Raw genomic sequence first — 20592 nt, 5'->3', positions numbered from 1 at the left:
AGAAGCCTGAAGAAAGACCAAGAAAACCGATGACGCGACATCCCAATTTACAGGAACCACCCATACGCGAAAGGACAACCAACCAATAGTGACTACAACAGTCTCTACATACCACGATAACAGAACAACAGAATAATGGCAACAACGCTCGTCACGTACCACGGTATGATAACAGCAACAATATCAATAATAGCCGCTTTATACAGAGACAACAAAATTTTAACAACAATCCCATCAAAATAATTCCCATAAAGTAATAATGGTCGACAAGATAGAGAAACTCTGGGCAGGAACCCATTCGACAATAGGCGCTCCCCTATGTAACATCAACGATGATGCAAATTTTCTACTAGAAGCCTCGGGAAGCCAGTCGACTACATAAGCAAGATGACTCACGGATCTTCCTTGCTATATGTTTTCCAATCACCATACTCCATGGTGTCAAACCAGCACATCAAAAAACTAACCTCCAATATCAATATCCACACTGTAATCAGTACATTCAAAATTCTGGAATATACAGATAAAATAAATTTCAAACAATTCAAAAAAATTCCGAATTTTAGGTTCTGTTTATTTAATTTATATATTCTTTTTATTAAATTTTATTTATCAGTCTTGTGTAAGCTCTCAGCCTGAAGGCACCCACGTACGCATCAAATTCTAAGCAACGAAAAATAAAAATAAAAATAAAGACAAAGCAAAACAAAACAAAAAAATCAAAATTACAAGAATAAAGAGATCGTTATCTGTTGACACCGTTATGTCACCTAAAGCTGTCAGAAAGAAGTTGAAAAAACAAGACACTGGGAAGCAGTCCTATGTCAATGCAAACTATTATTCTCCGCTTCAAACTCAGTTGAGCAAAGAAGAAGATGAAAACACTGATAAGAACGATATTGACTGTGAACAAATCATCACCAAAAACAAAGTTTACATTCCTCCAATAACTGTGCTTAAATGTTCAGTGGAGCAACTGCATAACTTTTGCAAATCAATTAATTGCTCCAAATACTTTATTAAAAAATGTCTATTGGAATTAAACTTTTCTGTATGGACATAAAAGACTATGAATCCGCGTGTGCTTCATTAAAGGGGAAATTCGAATTCTTCTCCTACGCTGATAAAAATGTTAAACCCTACAAGGTGCTACTTTTTCGACTTGATGAAATGGACCCTAGTTCTCTAAAAACTGATATCATTGGTTTAGGCCTGCAATGCCTCGATGTTAAGCGCGTAAAGCGAACGCGACCCAATAAGTCAGTTGTAATCTTTTATGTGATCTATTTCACAAAAAAATCAGTTTCGCTTAATGAGCTCAGAAAATCATACTCCGTCATAAATTATGTTAAATTAAAATGGGAATATCAAAGGAGAAATAGCAACCAAATCACCCAATGCTACAATTGTCAGGTGTTTGGACATGGATCAAGCCAATGCGCAGTCAAATCATACTGTTCAATCTGTGCAGGAAACCACAAAACTACTGAATGCCCGGAAGGAGCTGCTGTCAAATGTGCCACTTGTAATGGCCCGCACAAATCTAACGACCACGGCTGCCCTAGCAGGTTAAGTTATGTTAATGTAAGATCTCAATTCCAGTCAAATCGAGTAATACCAAAGGCTAACTTTATTTCTAAGCCTCCGCAGCTGGACTATACTAAAAATTTTCCAAACACTTTTTAACATAATGTTAAACAATCTTTCAATATTAACTTGGAACGTTAAGGCGTTAAGAACAAAAAAGATGAGCTTTTTGATTTTCTTAAAAGAAAAAACACAGATATTTGTTTATTAACCGAAACTTGGCTAAATAGTTCAATTTCAATCAAACACAATAATTACTATTGCTACAGGTATGACAAATATTGTAGAAGAGGGGGAGGGGTAGCTATAGTCATTAAAAAATCTATCCGCCATACCTTGCTACCCCTTCCCAACACTAAAACTATAGAATCAATTGGCATAAATTTTATTAATAATAATGGAATAAGTACTCCAATCTATTGCTGTTATTTCCCCGGAGGGATAGCAGATTCTGCAAATAAGCAAATATTTTCAAATGATATTCGACTATTGTGTACACATTCGACTTTAATTGCAGGCATAGACTTTGGGGTTGTAACCGAGCCAACGCTTGGGGTTCAATACTAAATGAGTTTTTAATGGTTTAATGGCTTGTCAGTCCATTTTCCTGACCAACACTCCTATTTGCCAGCGAGTAGTAGAAGTCAATCCTCTACACTTGATATTTTTATAACAAATAGCTTCCAATCATTAAACTATACTATAGCAGTCAATGATCTGGGCTCAGATCACCTCCCAGTCCAAACTTCTCTTCAATCAAACTTCACCAGAATCAAAAAATATTTTTTTGATATTACAAACGCAAATTGGATTCTTTTTGGTAGAGTTATCAACCAATTAATTCCAGAATGCGAATCCATTTCCATTCAAACACAAGCTGACATAGACAGGTTAATAACACATTTCAACTCAGTCATCATTACAGCAAAGAACGCTCCATTCCGAAAAAAGAAATTCGATTTGCCCAAAAAGCTATTCCACTCAACATATTATCACTAATTATGCGGAGAAATCGACACCGTCGAAATTGGCTAAGGTACAGAAACAGAGCTGATCTGGTTCTAGTTAGATGGCCCAGCCAACTTATCAATTGCAAGTTATCCAAACTTAGAAATGAGCATTGGAATAACCTTTTATCCTCGCTCGAAAAAAATTCTTCCTCCTTTTGGAAACTATCAAAAGTTATAAAGAAGAAAAATATCAGCATTCCAATTTTAAGACAAAACCAACAAAATTTTGCAACAGCTAAACAAAAAGCCGAACTATTGGCATCAATATTCGCCTTGAATCATTGCCATTCAAACAATCTAAGTGATCCTATAACAATATCTGAGGTCACTAACTTTATGACATCATTTGACTCGTCGTCTGTAAATGAGGAGTTGTACTTGTCGGACTATCAAGAAATTTATTCGGTCCTTAATAGCCTTAAATTAAGAAAATCTCCTGGTCTTGACAACATTGACAACATGTGTTTGAAAGCTCTCCCTAAAAAAGGGGTAAAGTATTTAACCTTGATTATTAATGGTTGCCTTCGCTTAGGTTATTTTCCACAGAAATGGAAACACTCCAAGGTTATCCCCATTTTAAAAACGAACAAGCCCCCAGAGTGTCCCACATCTTATAGACCCATAAGTCTGCTCTCTTCGATTAGTAAAGTTCTTGAGAAAGTTATCAAAAAAAAGATTTTCGACTTTACTGAAAGCAATGATATACTTCCTTCCCAGCAGTTTGGTTTTCGTCCTGAACACAATACTGCACACCCTCTTTATAGAATTAAAAAAATTGTTAAGCCGAACTTTAGTAGATCCAAATCCACAGGCATGGTCTTACTAGATATTAAAGAGGCCTTCGATTCTGTTAGGCATGAAGGTCTTGTTTACAAATTGAATCTTTTACATTTTCCGCCTAAAATTATTAAAATAATAAGAAGTTTCCTTAGTAACCGCTCCTTTGCTGTATATATATGTGATTATCAATCTCGAATATATAACTTAAGTGCAGGCTGTCCGCAAGGATCTTGTCTTTCCCCACTTTTGTACAATATAATCACCTCTGATTTCCCTGCCTTAAATGGATGTACTGCATGATGATACTGCAATTCTTTGCACTGGAACCCTTGCAATTACAAATTCTCTTCAAGTAGCTTTTAATACCCTTGTGGCATATTTCAATAAATGGAAAATTCTTGTAAATTCAGAAAAAACTCAAGCTATATTTTATACAAGAAAACGGAAAAATATTTATATCCCAACGAACAGTATATTTCTCAACCAAATGGACATAAATTGGGAAAACAATGTCCGATATTTAGGAGTCATATTAGATAAAAAGCTTAATTTTTCAGATCACATTCAACATATTATAAAGAAAACAAATATATTAGTTCGCATTTTATACCCTTTTATAAATAGAAATTCTCGACTAAGCATAGAAAATAAAATGTACTTATTTAGATCTATTTTTCAGTCAACAATTTTTTACGGGGCACCGGTTTGGGCCGATGTTGCTAATGTTCATATTTATAAAATCCAGGTGGCACAAATCAAAATATTAAAAATGAGAGAGATTGGACAAATTACTCACCAACTTTGTAAATAGAAACATTAATTCTAATTATTTACACCTTAAAAATGTTTAATATTATTGTAAGTTATAAATCTAGTTTTTAAGATAGTTTGAAATTATTAGTTTTAAGTTTATATATTAATGTTTCTTTATGGGGGATTTTTGTACTAAAATTTTCCCCTCATTATAATCAATGATTAATCCCAATTTATCTTCTGTATAAAACATATTTCTAAGTAGAAAAGGTTGAAAAAGGCCTGTACTCTTAATGCTCATGTATCATAATCACTCACACTTGTGTAATATTGCAAATTTTTATAAATAAAGTGTTTCATATATATATATAATTAAATACTCGTAATACTCATATGTGAAAAAAATATAATTTTATTTCACTGAATGATTACAATTTTTGTTGAAGAACACCGACCGATTACAATTAGGTCTCAAACTGAACTCATCTGCTTATTCTGATTTGGTTGACGTTCAAGCCTCGGTATCGAGCTTTTCTAATATGGACTTTGGACTTAAGGGATATGATCAAGTGAAGAGAGAAAGCTTCTGACTTTAATTGTTTTATGCTTCTCTTGGATCAAGTGCACTTGCTCTTGGATACAAGGGCTTTGGCTTTATAATTTGACACTTTTGTTTTCAAGACTGCGAGTCCGAAGTTTGAACGTGGGGACGTGATGTTTAGTCTACTTGTGGGTGATTATTGGAGTTGGGATTTTTCCACTCAACCTTGGTTTTGAGGATCTTATGACCGTCCATTATGGTTTGGGGTTTTTTCCATTCAACCTTGGTTTTGAGGATCTTATGACAATTTGTTCTTATATGATATTTGTTGGGTACATAGGGGGTGTATTTGGGTGTACATACTGTATGTGTAGTGGTGTGTAGGCATATGCTTAAGTATTAGGGACTTATGGATATGTCACTCCCCCAACCTTTGAATTTGGCCTGTCCTCAGGTCGTTAGATTTGGGTATATCATAATATTGTTTCCTAGCTGAATATATTCATTGACATTAGTTTCTAGGTGCGGATGTTCTTCTTTTTGTTTACGGTATTTGACAATAATTTTCTTAGGTATATTTTTAAACTTATATGCTAAATACAGAGTCAAACTAATTATCATGATGATAAATGTTGTAATGCATATAATTTGATAGAAGTTATAGTGTTTTACATGGGCTCTTATCATTTCTTTTGTTTGTAAATGATTTATTGGTTCTAAACGTGTAACATTATTGGTGATATAAATTGTTTGTGTAAAATCTGCTAGGTTGTTTGAAATTAGAAACTCATCTATTTGCATGGTACAATTTTTAATTTTAACAATGTTGTTTCCTGAGATTATTATTTGGTTATTTGTACAATCCTGGTTGACAATTGTTTCAGGAATATTCCATGTTAAAAGTATATTTGGTTCTATGTAATTTATCTGAAAGTTTCTATGGGTTTTAGTGTATTTGCATTGAGTCTGCTCTTGTTTTATAAGTCCAATGATACATTTGTCAAATATTATTTTATCTGTATCCTTATGAAATACTTGGTTATCGAATATATAAAACTTATCGAATATTTGCTCGGTTAGAATATAGTTATTTTCATCTGAGTACGGAACTATTTGGAATATCGGAACTTTAGTGACTTCGTTAGGAACGTGGGAAATAATCAAAATTTCGTTCGTATCTGTCTTGAGCCAAGTTGATGTTTTTATCTTTAGCATTTTCTCCGAATTTGCGTGTCTCAAATAATCGTGTTTTAATAATTTTGGGTTGAAGATTCCTAGTCTGGTTAATTGCATATGTCGAAGAGTCATCAGGATGCCCTTCTTCCTCTTCACTACTCTCGTTACGGTTCGCGCGACGTTTCCTGGCGCTTGAGCGAAGCATGTCTGTTATGCGCAACGATCGAAAACTGACTGACTGATCTCTTCTTCACAAAATCAGAATTATGCGTAGTTCTTGACTTTACATGCAATACCAACACAATTATAACAGTTGTTCTAGTCCGCATTCACCAATACTTATGCACACCGCATTTTTCTGTATGCTTCTCGTTTTCGTACAGACATCTACTTCCCCCCGCTCCTACCCGCGACCAGACTACGTTCGGCAGAAACTCTAACGGTTGTCTGCCGCGCATCAGAAAAATATAAAGAGACGCCTGCATGGCGCGTGCCAAGCAGAAACACGAAATTGCGTCTCATTTAAATGATCTGCGACACGGCCTTCCTGACCTATCACACGTCCTCGTGTGCTAACGGTCTCTCAATAATTAAACAGAATCTTTCAAAGCCTTTTTTTTTTTCTTTCAAAATATAAAGTTATTCTTCATTCTTTATTACTTTAAATCAAACCAATACAAATATTTAGAACATTTCATTTATTACATTTAAGCCATGAGAACCATGAGGACTACCATCAGCTTTCAATCAAACAATCATAATTTTGTCTTCTTCAAACATAAATCGTTACCGTTCTTGATTTTCAATACATTTTTCTACTAGCGCACAGTTTTTCAAACCGGCCAGTCCATCTTTTGTTAGCCTAGCTCACAGCTTACAACTCGACAATCCGGCCAACATAAGTGGCACCCAGATGACGCAGTCTATAAGCCGGCCAACTAACTCACACCACCAACCGTTACCAAATTTAAGCTTAACTCCAACAAAATGGCGAACCACTTAACTCGGGCACCCATGAGGTAGAGAAAGTCGCATTTGGAATAGGTCCGGAGGTCTACAAATTTTTAGTCATTCTCAAGATCACAGCCCTCACTGGCTTGATCACTGGCATCTTCTGTGCCTTCATCTTCAAACACTGTGGTAATCCTCTTCTCAGGCATACATCGCAAAGATTCATGAGAATATTTATAAGTTCGGTTATTATTTAATGCTTTGAGTTTATATCGATCTCCTGGTAATACTTCGGCCACTACAAATGGACCTTTAAACTTAGGATCTAATTTGGTCTGGTGACGCTCTTCATTTTTAAGTAAAACATGGTCTCCTAGCTTGTGTCTTACAATAGTGGCTTTGTTTTTATCGAATCTAGCTTTATCAGTTTTGGCATTCTTTTCCATGTTGCGTTTTGCTATTTCTCTAACTAAGCCAACATCGACAATATTTTGTTCTTTTACAACAGGTGTAAGCCCAAATGGCCCCGCTTCTCTGCCAATAAGTATCTCTAATGGACTGACTTTAGTAACTCTATTGGGCGTGCTATTAAGAGCCAGCTGAATCTCATATAAAGAATCCTGCCACGATCCTGGGCCAGTTTCAACCGCAGTCAGCATGGACTTTAGAGTACTCATGACTCGCTCCACTTGGCCGTTGGCACGACTAGCACCTGTGGCAATTAAATGTAAATCCATTTTCTGTGCTGAGCAGAAATCACGGAAAGCTGAACTAGCAAAACTACGACCTTGATCAGCAATAAGTCGGGAGGGGACACCGAATAATGATATAACAGACCTCACTGCCTTAATGCAACTATCGGTGTCTAGCTTCGTAGTATGAGAGAGATAGACAAATTTGGTAAATGCGTCTATCATCACAATTATATACTCCTTCTGGTCGCTTTTTCCGCTAAGTTTACCTGTAATATCCACATGAACCGTATGCCACGGGATGTCAATTTTAGGAATGGGATGGAATTCGGATTGTATTTTGCCAGACGGAGGTTTTGATAATCTACAAGTGATACAGTTGTGCAAAAATTGGCGAACATACTTAGACATTTTATCGAACCAATAGAACTCGTACATTTTCTCAAGAGTTTTCTCCCACCCGAGATGCATAACTGACTCGTGTACGTTGTTGACAGCGGACCACCTAAACTGCTTTGGGATTATGGGCAGACATCGAGTCTTTCCATTTCTTTGAATTTTTCGGTACAGAGTTCCAGACCGTAGTTCATAAGTCTTGGCCAAATCCTCGGACAATTCATTATTACGCAATTTAGAGATAATGGAAGAAGTTTCTTCGTCCCTTTGCTGTTCAGCCAATAACCAGTTGTCGGATATTTCTGTCAGATTGATATGCCTTTCGACTACGCCTATGGAATTTTTGACAATTTTTGGAACCGGATTCCGAGACAGAAAGTCAACATGAGCCATACGCTCACCTGGTCTATACTGAATATCAAATTCGAAAGATTGCATGTACGACCACCACCTATGAACTCTAGGGGTCAGTTCTATCTTTGTACGAGAGGCTTTAAGCGAATTGCAATCAGTAAACACAACAAAATGACGGCCATGCAAGTAATGGCGAAAGTGTTTTATAGAATTGTAGACAGCAAGTGTCTCCAGTTCATATGAATGGTAACGCGATTCTGCTGAAGATGTCATCTTGCTAAAATATTCGATAACTCGAGGCTTCTGTTCAATCCGGTGCAGCAAAATAGCGCCGTAGCCGACAGAACTCGCGTCTGTGTGGAGCTCGATAGAAAATTGTGGGTCGAATATAGTAAGGACAAGTTCGTTAGTTAAAATAGATATTACTTTTTGCCGTATTTGTTCATGCTCCAATTCCCACAAAAATGACCTGCTCTTTGAAGTAAAGGCGTAAAGAGGTTTCATCAGTTGTGAAAACTTGGGTACAAATTGTCGAAAATACGAGACTAGCCCAATAAATTGTCTCAACTGAGTGACGGACTGCGGAGGTGGCAAATTCGAAAGGGCTCGAATTTTCCTGGGATTTGGCCGAATCTCACCTGACTTAACCTCGAAACCCAAATATTCAACACAAGACTTGAGAAAGGAACATTTTGTAATATTAAAAGAAAATCCAGCATGCGTAAGTGCTTGCAGTACTACTCGCAATCTATCAAAAGCTTCTTCTTTTGTACGTCCAATTATCATTACGTCATCCATATAAACAATGGCATACGAATGGGTAAGATCACCTAAGGCACGATTAATAGCTCTTTGGAATACAGAAGGTGCATTCTTAAGCCCGAATGGCATAGTCAAGTATTCGTACTGGCCTTCTGGGGTAACAAATGCCGTTCGCTCGACTGAATTCGGGTGAATTGGGATCTGGTGAAATCCGCTTGCCATGTCTATACAGCTGAAAAACCTAGCACCACTCAGCCTGGCTATTTGATCAGAAATTAGCGGCAAAGGGTACCTGTCTGAAACGGTATTTGCATTTAGCTCTCTATAATCCACGCAGAGGCGGTCAGTACCATTTTTTTTTCGGACAAGTAACATTGGGCTCGCAAAGGGGGAGGAACTGGGTCTAATAATGTTTGATTCTAACAACTGTTGAATTAAATGCCGAACTTTTCCTTCTCCTCTACACTCAACCTATATGGGCGCCTTTGAACCGTCTTATTCTGATCAATCAAGCGAATTTCTAACTGGCCCGTAGTCACACGGCTTAGTGGAATTCCATTTATGAATGACCCTGAATATTCTTGTAGTATTGACAACAATTGGTCTCTATCAGGTCCACGCAAATCGGTGTCAACATTAGCCAAATCGGGATTCTTTTCGGAAACTTCAACAGACAATATAGATTTTTCGTTAAACATAGTAAGAGATTTTGATGTTATTGTCACACCGACTCCCTGGCTCAAAATATCTCGACCAATCAGAGCGTCATACTTAATATAATTGTCTAATACTACATGAAACAATATTTCATATGAGCGTTCACTTATCAAAACATTAGCCAATACCTGCAAAGTGCTACAAATAGTATTGCTACCCAGACCCCTTAAAATAACTACGTTGCCCATTCTGGATCCAGATAGTCTCTGCGAAGTAGCCTCCTTGATGAGTGAACACTCGGCTCCAGAATCAAAACAAAATTGGAACGACTCACCAGATTGCGAAAACGTTTCTACGGGCTCAAAAACGGTACAGATGTTGACATCTTTAACAATGTTATTTTTGCTAGACGATGAACGCTCCCGACGATCAGGACATACGGTAGAGATGTGTCCAGCTTTTCCGCAGTTGAAACAAGTCAAAGTAGACCGGTCTTTCCCTGATGGTTGCCTGCCGGGTTGCTGAACGTGCACTGCCACTGTTTTTGATCGACAATCCGCCTTTTTATGACCAGGCTTTCCGCAGTTGTGACACTTGAAGTAGGGCTTAGCTCGTTTTCCTGGCGGCTCTGATGTACCATCGTTTGGAAGGTGGCTCGGTCTAGCGTCGAATGAATAGGCCTTTAGTTCTTGGTGCAGCTCGTTCCGAGTGTTGATGTCGGAAGTGAAAACTAAACGCCGCAAACGCCTGTCAATTCCAGCTGCATGCGCCAGTGTAACGGAGACTGCGATTTGCTCCACGCTCAGCGTCTTCCATTTGGCCATAAGCGAAGTAACCATTCGACTTCCGTATAACGACAGGCACTCGCCTTCTGCAGGGCGTCCATTTAGCAGATTCATAACTGCTGCCGCTAATGTTTCTGTTCCCGCAAAATGTTGCAAAAACAATTCTCGGAACTGTGGCCATGATATACCAGGAAAGCAAGTCTGTGAAAGCCAATGAGACGCGCTTCCTTCCAGTGATTTGCTAAGGGTCATCACAAGAGCGCTGCCTTCCAGTTGGTTTTCGGACAAGATGTAGTCCACCGTTGAACACCAGGATTGCGCATCTGATCCCGCACTTTCAGGATTAAACCTGGGCAATACCACAGCAAACGATTCTCTTGACTCTCTTTGCGAGTGTTGCACTTGTTTCAAAAGTTCGGAAAAATGGCGATTTTGCGACTCCAAAATTGTCAGCAAACTATTTTTATTGTCCAAAGTAGGTATAGGCGATCCCACTTCTGATGTCGAAGAGTCATCAGGATGCCCTTCTTCCTCTTCACTACTCTCGTTACGGTTCGCGCGACGTTTTGTGGCGCTTGAACGAAGCATGTCTGTTATGCGCAACGATCGAAAACTGACTGACTGATCTCTTCTTCACAAAATCAGAATTATGCGTAGTTCTTGACTTTACATGCAATACCAACACAATTATAACAGTTGTTCTAGTCCGCATTCACCAATACTTATGCACACCGCATTTTTCTGTATGCTTCTCGTTTTCGTACAGACATCTACTTCCCCCCGCTCCTACCCGCGACCAGACTACGTTCGGCAGAAACTCTAACGGTTGTCTGCCGCGCATCAGAAAAATAAAAAGAGACGCCTGCATGGCGCGTGCCAAGCAGAAACACGAAATTGCGTCTCATTTAAATGATCTGCGACACATACCTAATTCTATATCGTCTATGTATTCTGTGAATTGTTGAAGGTTGAATATAAGTATTGCAATTTGTTGGCCTAGTTCTTTTTCTAATTTGAGCCTATTAATTATGTCAATTCCGCTGTTGATTATGTCGACAATCATATTTAAATCGTGGGTTTTTACGGAGTCTTCTGACATATTATTAATTTTGTTCTCTAGCTCTTCCCTATCATCTTCATCTAATGTACCGAATAAGTATTTATAAGCTTTTCCTACTACATTTAAAAGACCTCTTTTACTTCGCTGAATTATTCTTATACCATTTATTTCCCGTTTTAGTTTATCGACTAAATATTGTATCTGTGGTACATTGGGATAATCTTTTGCTTCAGTAACTAGGTTTTCGAAAATTAGCATTGTCTTTGTTATGTTTATACTCAAATAGTGGTATTCGTAGCTGGTTGGAATTTCCATTGTTCCAGTTTGGAATATAAGATATCCATTTTTCGCGCTTATTGGGTTTACTTCGATATTGCTGCATTTAACCATGGTGATAAATGATAAGATGCAACTAAGCATTACTAGGAATGGGCTGTGTGTTTTGCTCTTCATTGGTTGTTCTGGAATTATCGTATTTACTTTTATTGAATTTTTTCTTTTTCTTAAACTTTGATTTATAATGTACGATTTTCTTACCGCGATTTGTCTCTTCAAAATGTCTTATTAAATGGGTTAGTAATTTTACTCTTTACAAGTGGAGCCTGTCTATATTTTGTGTCAACTTCAAAATTATGCCTATTCTTATTAAGGTATTCTATCTTATCAATTTTGTTTTGTTGTGCGTTAAAGTCTGGACTACCTGCATATAGAAAAATGTCTGCTGGATATCGTTTGGTACTATTATGTTTAGTTTTGTCTTTGTATACGTATAATATTGTTTCGAATTTTGTGCACCTATCTTTAATGTTTTGTTCGTTTCCAATGATTCTTAGTTTTTCATTTACGGTTTTATGGAATCTTTCTATATCGGATACCCCATTTTTACTTGTTGTTACAGACATTTCAACACCTTCGGATCTTAACCAGTTTTGCAAAGCTATGCACATAAAAGCTGAGTCTTTGTCCGCTTTAATTTCCTGTGGCTTTCCCATGTCATTGAATATTTTGGTAATGGCTCTTTTTGCTTCTAGCCAATCTCTACTTTTTACTTCTACTAGGGAGGCAAATTTCGAATAAATATCAATACAAGAGATCTGGTTTCCTGTGAGATAAAAATCTATCACGTATTTTTCCCTTGTGTTAAATATTTCAGGTGTTGTTTCGTATGTCAGTTTTGTGTCTCGATGTTCTGTTTTTGCCAGATTACAGATTTCACATTCATTGATAATGTTTTGGATTAGCTTTTGACTATCAGGGTAATAGTATTCTTCTTTAAACCAATTAACGTTTTTTTCAATACCTGGATGTAAAAGTTCCTTATGTTTCTTTAGGATTAAGTCCTTAAATTCCGCATAAGTTAGTTTGTCAATTAGCTTGGTTGTACATCTCAATAATTTTGTGAAATTGTTAAAGCTTATGATTTCGGTAAATGCCCTCTGAAAAATCAGAAAATCTTCATCATTAGGGAAGTAAATTGCACTTTTCTTGGTGCACACATATTCCTTAATGAGGTTTTTGGCGAATTCAAGTGTCATTTCTTTATAGATTATTTTAATCTTTAATTTTTGAAAGAAGTGAGTTACACTTGTTGTTTCATTGTCGCGTTTTTCTATCTCTATTTGTCTAGAGAAGAAGTTGATTGGTCTTTCTGTTATGGATATATAATTCAAATTATCTTCATTGGCACTATGTATAGTTGCGTTTGCGCTGTTTGCGACTTCGCCAACCATGACTTCTTCTATCTTTGTGCGGGAAAGAGCATCCGCGACATGATTTTCTTTGCCTGGAAGATATTTTATTTTATAATCAAATTCATTAAGTTTGATTTTCCATCTTTGTAGTTTCATGTTTGGTTCTTTGATATTATTGAGCCATACCAGTGGCTTGTGATCACTCATTATTTCAAATGGCCTTCCAAATAAGTATGACCTAAAATATTTTGTTGCCCAAACTATAGCTAACAATTCTTTTTCGATAGTAGCATAGTTAATTTCGTGTTCGTTTAATGTTCTGCTAGCATTACAAACGGGCTTATGATTCTGTGATAATACTGCACCAATAGCTACATTACTTGCATCAGTTGTTAGAGAAAAGGGCTTTGAAAAATCAGGGTAGATTAATATCGGATCTGATGTTATCAAAACCTTTAGTCTTTCAAATGATTCGATGTAGTCTTTGCATTTCGTATCTATTACAGCACCTTTCTTTAGCTTAAGGGTCATGGGTTTAACTATTTTTGCAAAGTTAGGAATAAACTTGCGATAGAATCCACATAATCCCAAAAATGACTTTATTTGTTTACCATAGGTGTCTTAGGTAATGGAAAGTTTGTGATCGCTTTGGTTTTGTTTGGGTTAGGTTTGATGCCATTTGTTGTGACGATATGTCCTAGGAATTCAGTTTCTTTCTTCATGAATTCACATTTATCTAGCAAAGACTTTCTTTAGAGATATAATATGTTCTTCCAATGAAGTGGAATAAATAATAATATCGTCTAAATAAACTAAACAATCTTTGTAGATCAAATCTTCCAGAAGATTATTCATACATCTCTGAAAAGTAGCTGGAGCATTTTTTAAACCATAGGGCATACGAGTATATTCATAATGCCCATGCTTTGTGGAAAAAGCAGTTTTTGCAATAGAATTTTCATCCATCTGTATTTGGTGAAAACCTTTAGCTAGATCTATTGTCGTAAAATATTGGCATCTACCCAATTTGTCCAATATTTCGTCCATTCGGGGAATGGGAAATTTGTCATTAACAGTTATCTCATTTAGATTCCTGTAATCGACTACTAACCTGAATTTTTGTTTCCCAGGGGCGTCTGCCTTTTTGGGGACCACCCAGATAGGAGAACAATAAGGAGATTTTGATTTGCGAATAATCCCTTGTTCAATAATTTCTTTAATTTGTTTGTTGACTTCTTGGTCAACGCTTTGGGGGTACTTGTAGGGTTTACGGTATACTGGATCTTCATGTTGAGTTTGGATGACATGTTTAATTGTACTTGTGAAGGTCAAATTTTCGCCCTCTTTGTACTGAATGTCTCTATATTCATATAGGACCTTCTTTAAACATTCAACTTCCTCTACATTTAAATGTTCGAGTCTATACTCGTTACATTCGCGTAACTCATTGTTAATCGCGAAGTTGACTATATTGTCGTCAATGGAATCGAGATGTGTTACATCATTGTCCACTGTGTCATTAACAACATTTGAAATGAGGCATTTAGATGATGCGGTCTCTTTCTTTTGTTGTTGACGCTTTGGCTTAAAGCCGTTAGATGTGGTCTTAGCCTTTTGCATCTTTGGATTGATTTTCTCCATAGGAGCAGAGTCAATCTTTTGCTGTTGGTCGAGGCATTTGGATGCGGTCTCGCCCTTCTTTTCATCATACAAAAACTTGAATGTTTTTGACCCTAAAATTACTGTATTATTATCGTAGTTTATTTTTGCTTTTGTATCTTCTAAATATTTTCGACCTAACAGGAAATCATAATTGTCGGAAAATTTATGGATATAGAATTTTTGAACAGACGGACAGACTGAAGTGGGTTTTATTATTATACTTTTCTTTAGTATAATTGGACCTTTAATAGTGTATACTGTTAGATTTTCTTCGTTTTCTTTTATGTTTTCAAAATTTTCCTTTATAATATTTATTGATGATCCTGTGTCGATCATTCCTTTGTACGTTTTATTATGATAGGATATCTCTACATAGGGACTGGTGTGTCCTTCTCTTTCACTTGAGTGTCCGAGGCAGCTTGATGAAAATTTACATCCATTCTGTACTGGTCACTCTCACTCTCGCGTTGTCTTTTTATTGGTTTTTGATTATTAAAATTATTCGAAGTCGAGGGTTGGAAGTTAAGAGGATTATTTTGTTGGGCTTGATTCAAATCCCTTCTATATGCGTGATAATTTCCTCTTAAATGATCTGGTATAGGACGGGGTGAATACTGATTTTGTTTTGGTATAAATTGGTTTGAATTTTGAGGTGGCTGGGTATTATTATTCGGATTCATGCCAGAATGATAATAATTCTGATTTCTGTTATTGTAGTATTTCTGGTAATTATTTTGATTATTGTTTCCCCTGTTCCTATGTTTGTTCACTTCTGATATACTTGGACGGTAATTTTCTGGATTAGCATCATAAAGTCCTACCTCCATTGATGCTTGTTTTAATTTGTAAATAGTATCAATATCTTTGCGTGCTAATGTCATGTAAATTCTATCCGGCAGTTTTCGATCTATTACAGTTTTAACAGTCCTGTTCAACATATCTGTATAGTTTGATTTAACAACGGGATCATTTTCTAACTCTAACTTATCAAATATAATCCAATATTGTATCTCTAGTCTCTCTATAAACTTACTGATGCTTCCTGGGTATGGTGTTTCCTCTAGTTGTCTCATAATGGTTGTATATGGCCTGTTATCCTTGAATGCCATTGCTAATGCTTCCTTCATTTCCATCCATTTTGTCGCTCTTTCTTGGGTTACGACTTCTAGTGCTGCATCCACTAATACTCGCTTCACTGTTCCATATACGACATGTGCTTGTCTCGGGTCTTGTGTTGGGTATAAATTAAGTAGTTGTTCTATTTGATTTACAAATCCAGATAGTTTTCCAGGTGTGCCATCGAAGTGATTTAATTCTTTTATCTGGTTCAATAGTTGGCTTAGATGGATTTCTGATAGTTGTGGAACCGACATGATGTATTTGTTTTCTTCGGTTTTAGTTTTTAAATTTTTTAAGTGTTTGGGTTTTTAGATTACGGAATTGAAAGTCTTTTAATTAACTTTGGTTCCGACCGCACGGGATTTTTGTTTAAATTCTACTTTCACGTAGATTCTTTTGCGGATCTCAAAATAATGTTAGAATCACTGTTTTTAATTCGCTAGTCATATAACGTATCTTTTTAATGGATTAGTACCGTACTAAAAGGACTCTTTTATTTATTGGATCCTACCGACTGCGCCAATTAAATACTCGTAATACTCATATGTGAAAAAAATATAATTTTATTTCACTGAATGATTACAATTTTTGTTGAAGAACACCGACCGATTACAATTAGGTCTCAAACTGAACTCATCTGCTTATTCTGATTTGGTTGACGTTCAAGCCTCGGTATCGAGCTTTTCTAATATGGACTTTGGACTTAAGGGATATGATCAAGTGAAGAGAGAAAGCTTCTGACTTTAATTGTTTTATGCTTCTCTTGGATCAAGTACACTTGCTCTTGGATACAAGGGCTTTGGCTTTATAATTTGACACTTTTGTTTTCGAGACTGCGAGTCCGAAGTTTGAACGTGGGGACGTGATGTTTAGTCTACTTGTGGGTGATTATTGGTGTTGGGATTTTTCCACTCAACCTTGGTTTTGAGGATCTTATGACCGTCCATTATGGTTTGGGGTTTTTTCCATTCAACCTTGGTTTTGAGGATCTTATGACAATTTGTTCTTATATGATATTTGTTGGGTACATAGGGGGTGTATTTGGGTGTACATACTGTATGTGTAGTGGTGTGTAGGCATATGCTTAAGTCTTAGGGACTTATGGATATGTCACTATATATTTATATATTTCAGCTTCCTTGTTGTTTGTATAATCATGTATTGAGCTGTAGGTGGGTTCCGCAGGTGGTTTTGGTCGGTGTTGTTGAAGAGGCAGGAAATATTTTGATAATTGCTTGACGTATCTGCTTCTGCTTAGTTCAAGTCTGATAGGCTTGTAGGCGTTGATTAGGAGGTCATTTATTAGAGGGTTTTCATGGTCAGTAAGGGAGTTGGCGTAGCGTTGGCTTGCTTTGTCAAAAATTTCATCGAATGATTTAATGTTGTAATTTGTCCTTATGGTTGCTTGTCTCGTATATCTGCTAGCGTTAATGATTCGTCTGATATATTTGTTTTCCATTGTTTGAATTTTCTTAGCTTGTGTGTTCGATACCAGCGAGCCCCATATTGCTATGGCGTAATGCCAGATTGGGGAGACAATTTGTTTCCAGAGGAGAATCTTTGCGTTTTTAGGTAGGTGGCTATTTTTTCCTATTAGCCATTCTAGTTTTTTGTACGCAGCTATAGTCTTTCCTTTTAGCAGCGTTATGTGTGCTCCAACGGTCAGTTTTCTATCTAGCATAAGTCCGAGGTAGCGTTGCTTGTTTAATTTGGCGGCTCTTTGTCCATTGATTGTTGGAGGAGTGTATGCATTAGTTTCTTCTCTTTTTAGGGAGAAGAGAATGTGTCCGGTTGTTTTTTTGCGTTAATTGCTATGTCCCATTTTTTTGACCATCTACAGAAAACGTTAAGATAATTTTGATTTAGGTTGATCGCAAAGTTGGAATATTTGGACCGGCTAAGAATTATGGTATCGTCTGCATATGTAGCTAAGATATTTTTTGTTTGGTTGTATGCTGCCCTGGGGAACTCCTGCTCTAATTTTTCCTATCCTAGACGTCGTTTCACCGTCGATCCTGACAGAGAAGGTTCTATTAGATAAATAGTTTTCGAGTAGGTCAAATAGGTATCTGGGGATGAGTCTGGATAATTTATATAGTAGGCCATCGTGCCATACTCTGTCAAAGGCTTCCGTAATGTCAAGGAAAGTGACAGAACAGACATCTTTCTCTTAAAAGGCTTTTAGGATAAATTGAGTCACCCTGGCTAGCTGATTTTCCGTCCCGTGGTCCTTTCTGAAACCGAATTGGTGAGATGGGATTGCTTTGGCAAAGGAGTCAATGTCGTACAGTCGTTTCAGTAGTATTCTTTCGAGTAGTTTAGAAAGACCAGAGAGTAAGCTAATTGGTCGGTATGAGTTTAGAGCAAATGGTGATTTCCCTGGTTTGGGAAATGCTTGCGGGTATTTGTTTGGGAAATGTCCAGTTTTCAGGATGTTATTATAAATAAGTATTAGTTATATTCTGGCTTTTGTGGGTAGGTTTTTTATGGTTTTATTGTTAAGATTGTCAGTTCCTGGGGCTTTTTTTAATTCCAGTGAGTTTATTAGCTCATTTAGTTCAGCCAGTGTGACTGGCTTGAAGGTGCTGTTAGCGGATTCGCCGATCGCATCTAAGGATTTGATTTTTTACTTTGCAGGTGGAGATTCGGAGACAGAAAGAATTCTGTTCCGCATCAACAATTTATTTTGCCTTTGATTACATTTTATGCAATATGTAGGTACAATTATTTGAATTTAGAGTTTAACATTGCATGAGGTGAGTTTGGGGCTTGGACATAGTTAGTATTTAATATTTAGTTAGTATTTTTTTTTTAGGCTTTGATTATAGACAGAGACATGGACTGGTAACATTATCATCTTGCATGTTTTGTTTACATTTATAAATTGTAGTGATTTTACAAAAAACATTGAAATTTAGAACTAACATTGTACAATTTATTTCTTTTCGGGTACCCCCGCCAGAAGGACGGAAGCATCGAGTCGCTGGAGGCCTCAAGAGTCATTGGACGTGAGTATTAGTTGTGTTCTGGCAGGGAATTTTCTGCGGACGCTGGCTGCGCGCCACTTGCAACATGTATGTCCGGAAAGCGTTGCAGGTAGTTTATTGGTGATAAGTTTATCCCGCGCCGCTGTCATTTGGTGGTTTTCTCTTCCACCCTCAGTGGTAGATGTTTGCAATTATTTATTTAGCTTGTTAAATTGCAGGTCAGCTTCGCCGGTCGTCGAAAAGAGGAAGCCTGAAGAAAGGTCTCGCACAGCGGTCGTCGCGTTGTTTTGGAGCTGCTGCCATTATTGTGGTGGGATCTGTCTCGTTTTGGCAGAGGAGTCGTCAGTGAAGGTTGCGGCTCGGTCGTTCATCGAGACTAGCTAGGTGCGCCGCGTCTTGTGGCCATTTCGCCACGTAAAATCAGGAACGTGATTAATTGCCGAGGGCCGTCGCAACGATTGGGGCCATGGAAATGGATGTAAAATTAGAGATTGGGTGAGTATTACATTTGTTATTTGATTTTATGATTGTGTAATTTTGTGTTTTGTCAGGGACATATGGTGGGAGGTAAGTATTATATTTATAATTTATTTGTTTTTATAATTATTGCATTAATTTTTGTTTTTGTTTTTCAGGTACATTAGGTGGGAGCTAATCTGGTGGTGAGTAATATAATTGTTTTTATGATTGCATTATTATTTTGTTTTTTAGGTACGTTTTGTAACTAATTAGGAGACCCTTTTTTTTAACTTTGCTGGTGGAGGTACGAAGACAGAATGAATTCTGTTCCCATCCACAATTTATTTTGCCTTTGATAACAATATATGCAATATGTAGGTACAATAATTTGAATTTTAGAATTTAACATTGCATGGGGTGAGTTTGGGGCTTGGACATAGTTAGTATTAATATGTAGTTAGTATTTTTTGTAGGCTTAGATTACAGACAGTGACATGGACTGGTAACATTATCGTCTTGCATGTTTTGTTAACATTTTTAAAATGAAATTATTTTACAATAAAATAAAAAATATGCACACATATCGGTTAATCACTGTACTGTATATTCATAACATACAAGCACATTGTAGCACTCCGTTACAATGTGTACATATACAGTCAAGCCCAAGCATATATATAGTGACATATCCATAAGTCCCTAAGACTTAAGCACACGCCTACACAGCACACCCAAATACACCCTACACTACTCCGGATGTACCTAATGGATTCCAGATAAGAATAATGTGATCCTCAAGATTGGGTTGCTTGGAAAATTCCCAACTCCAAATAAGTCACCCACTGGTAGACTAAACATCCGTCCCGTAATTTAAACTTTCCTTGCCTAAGCCCTCACCCAATCGTCATGTCCCCACGTTCAAAGCTCGGACTCGCAATCACGAAAACAAAAGTATTAAATTTCAATAAACAAAACTATAAGAATCTAAAAGCACTTGTATCCAAGAGCGAATGCACTTGAATCCAAGAGAAATCCAAACACTATTAAAGTCAGCAACTCCAAAGCTCTTTCTCTTCACTTGATCAGATCCCTTAAGTCCAAAGTCCATATCAGAAAAGCTCGGAACCTTCCCTGCTCCTAAAAATTGATCAAATAAAGAATATTATTACA

This window comes from Drosophila mauritiana, unplaced genomic scaffold, assembly GCF_004382145.1.
Source record: "Drosophila mauritiana strain mau12 unplaced genomic scaffold, ASM438214v1 Y_27, whole genome shotgun sequence".
NCBI lineage: Eukaryota > Metazoa > Arthropoda > Insecta > Diptera > Drosophilidae > Drosophila > Drosophila mauritiana.
Note: the sequence above shows the minus strand (reverse complement) of the source record.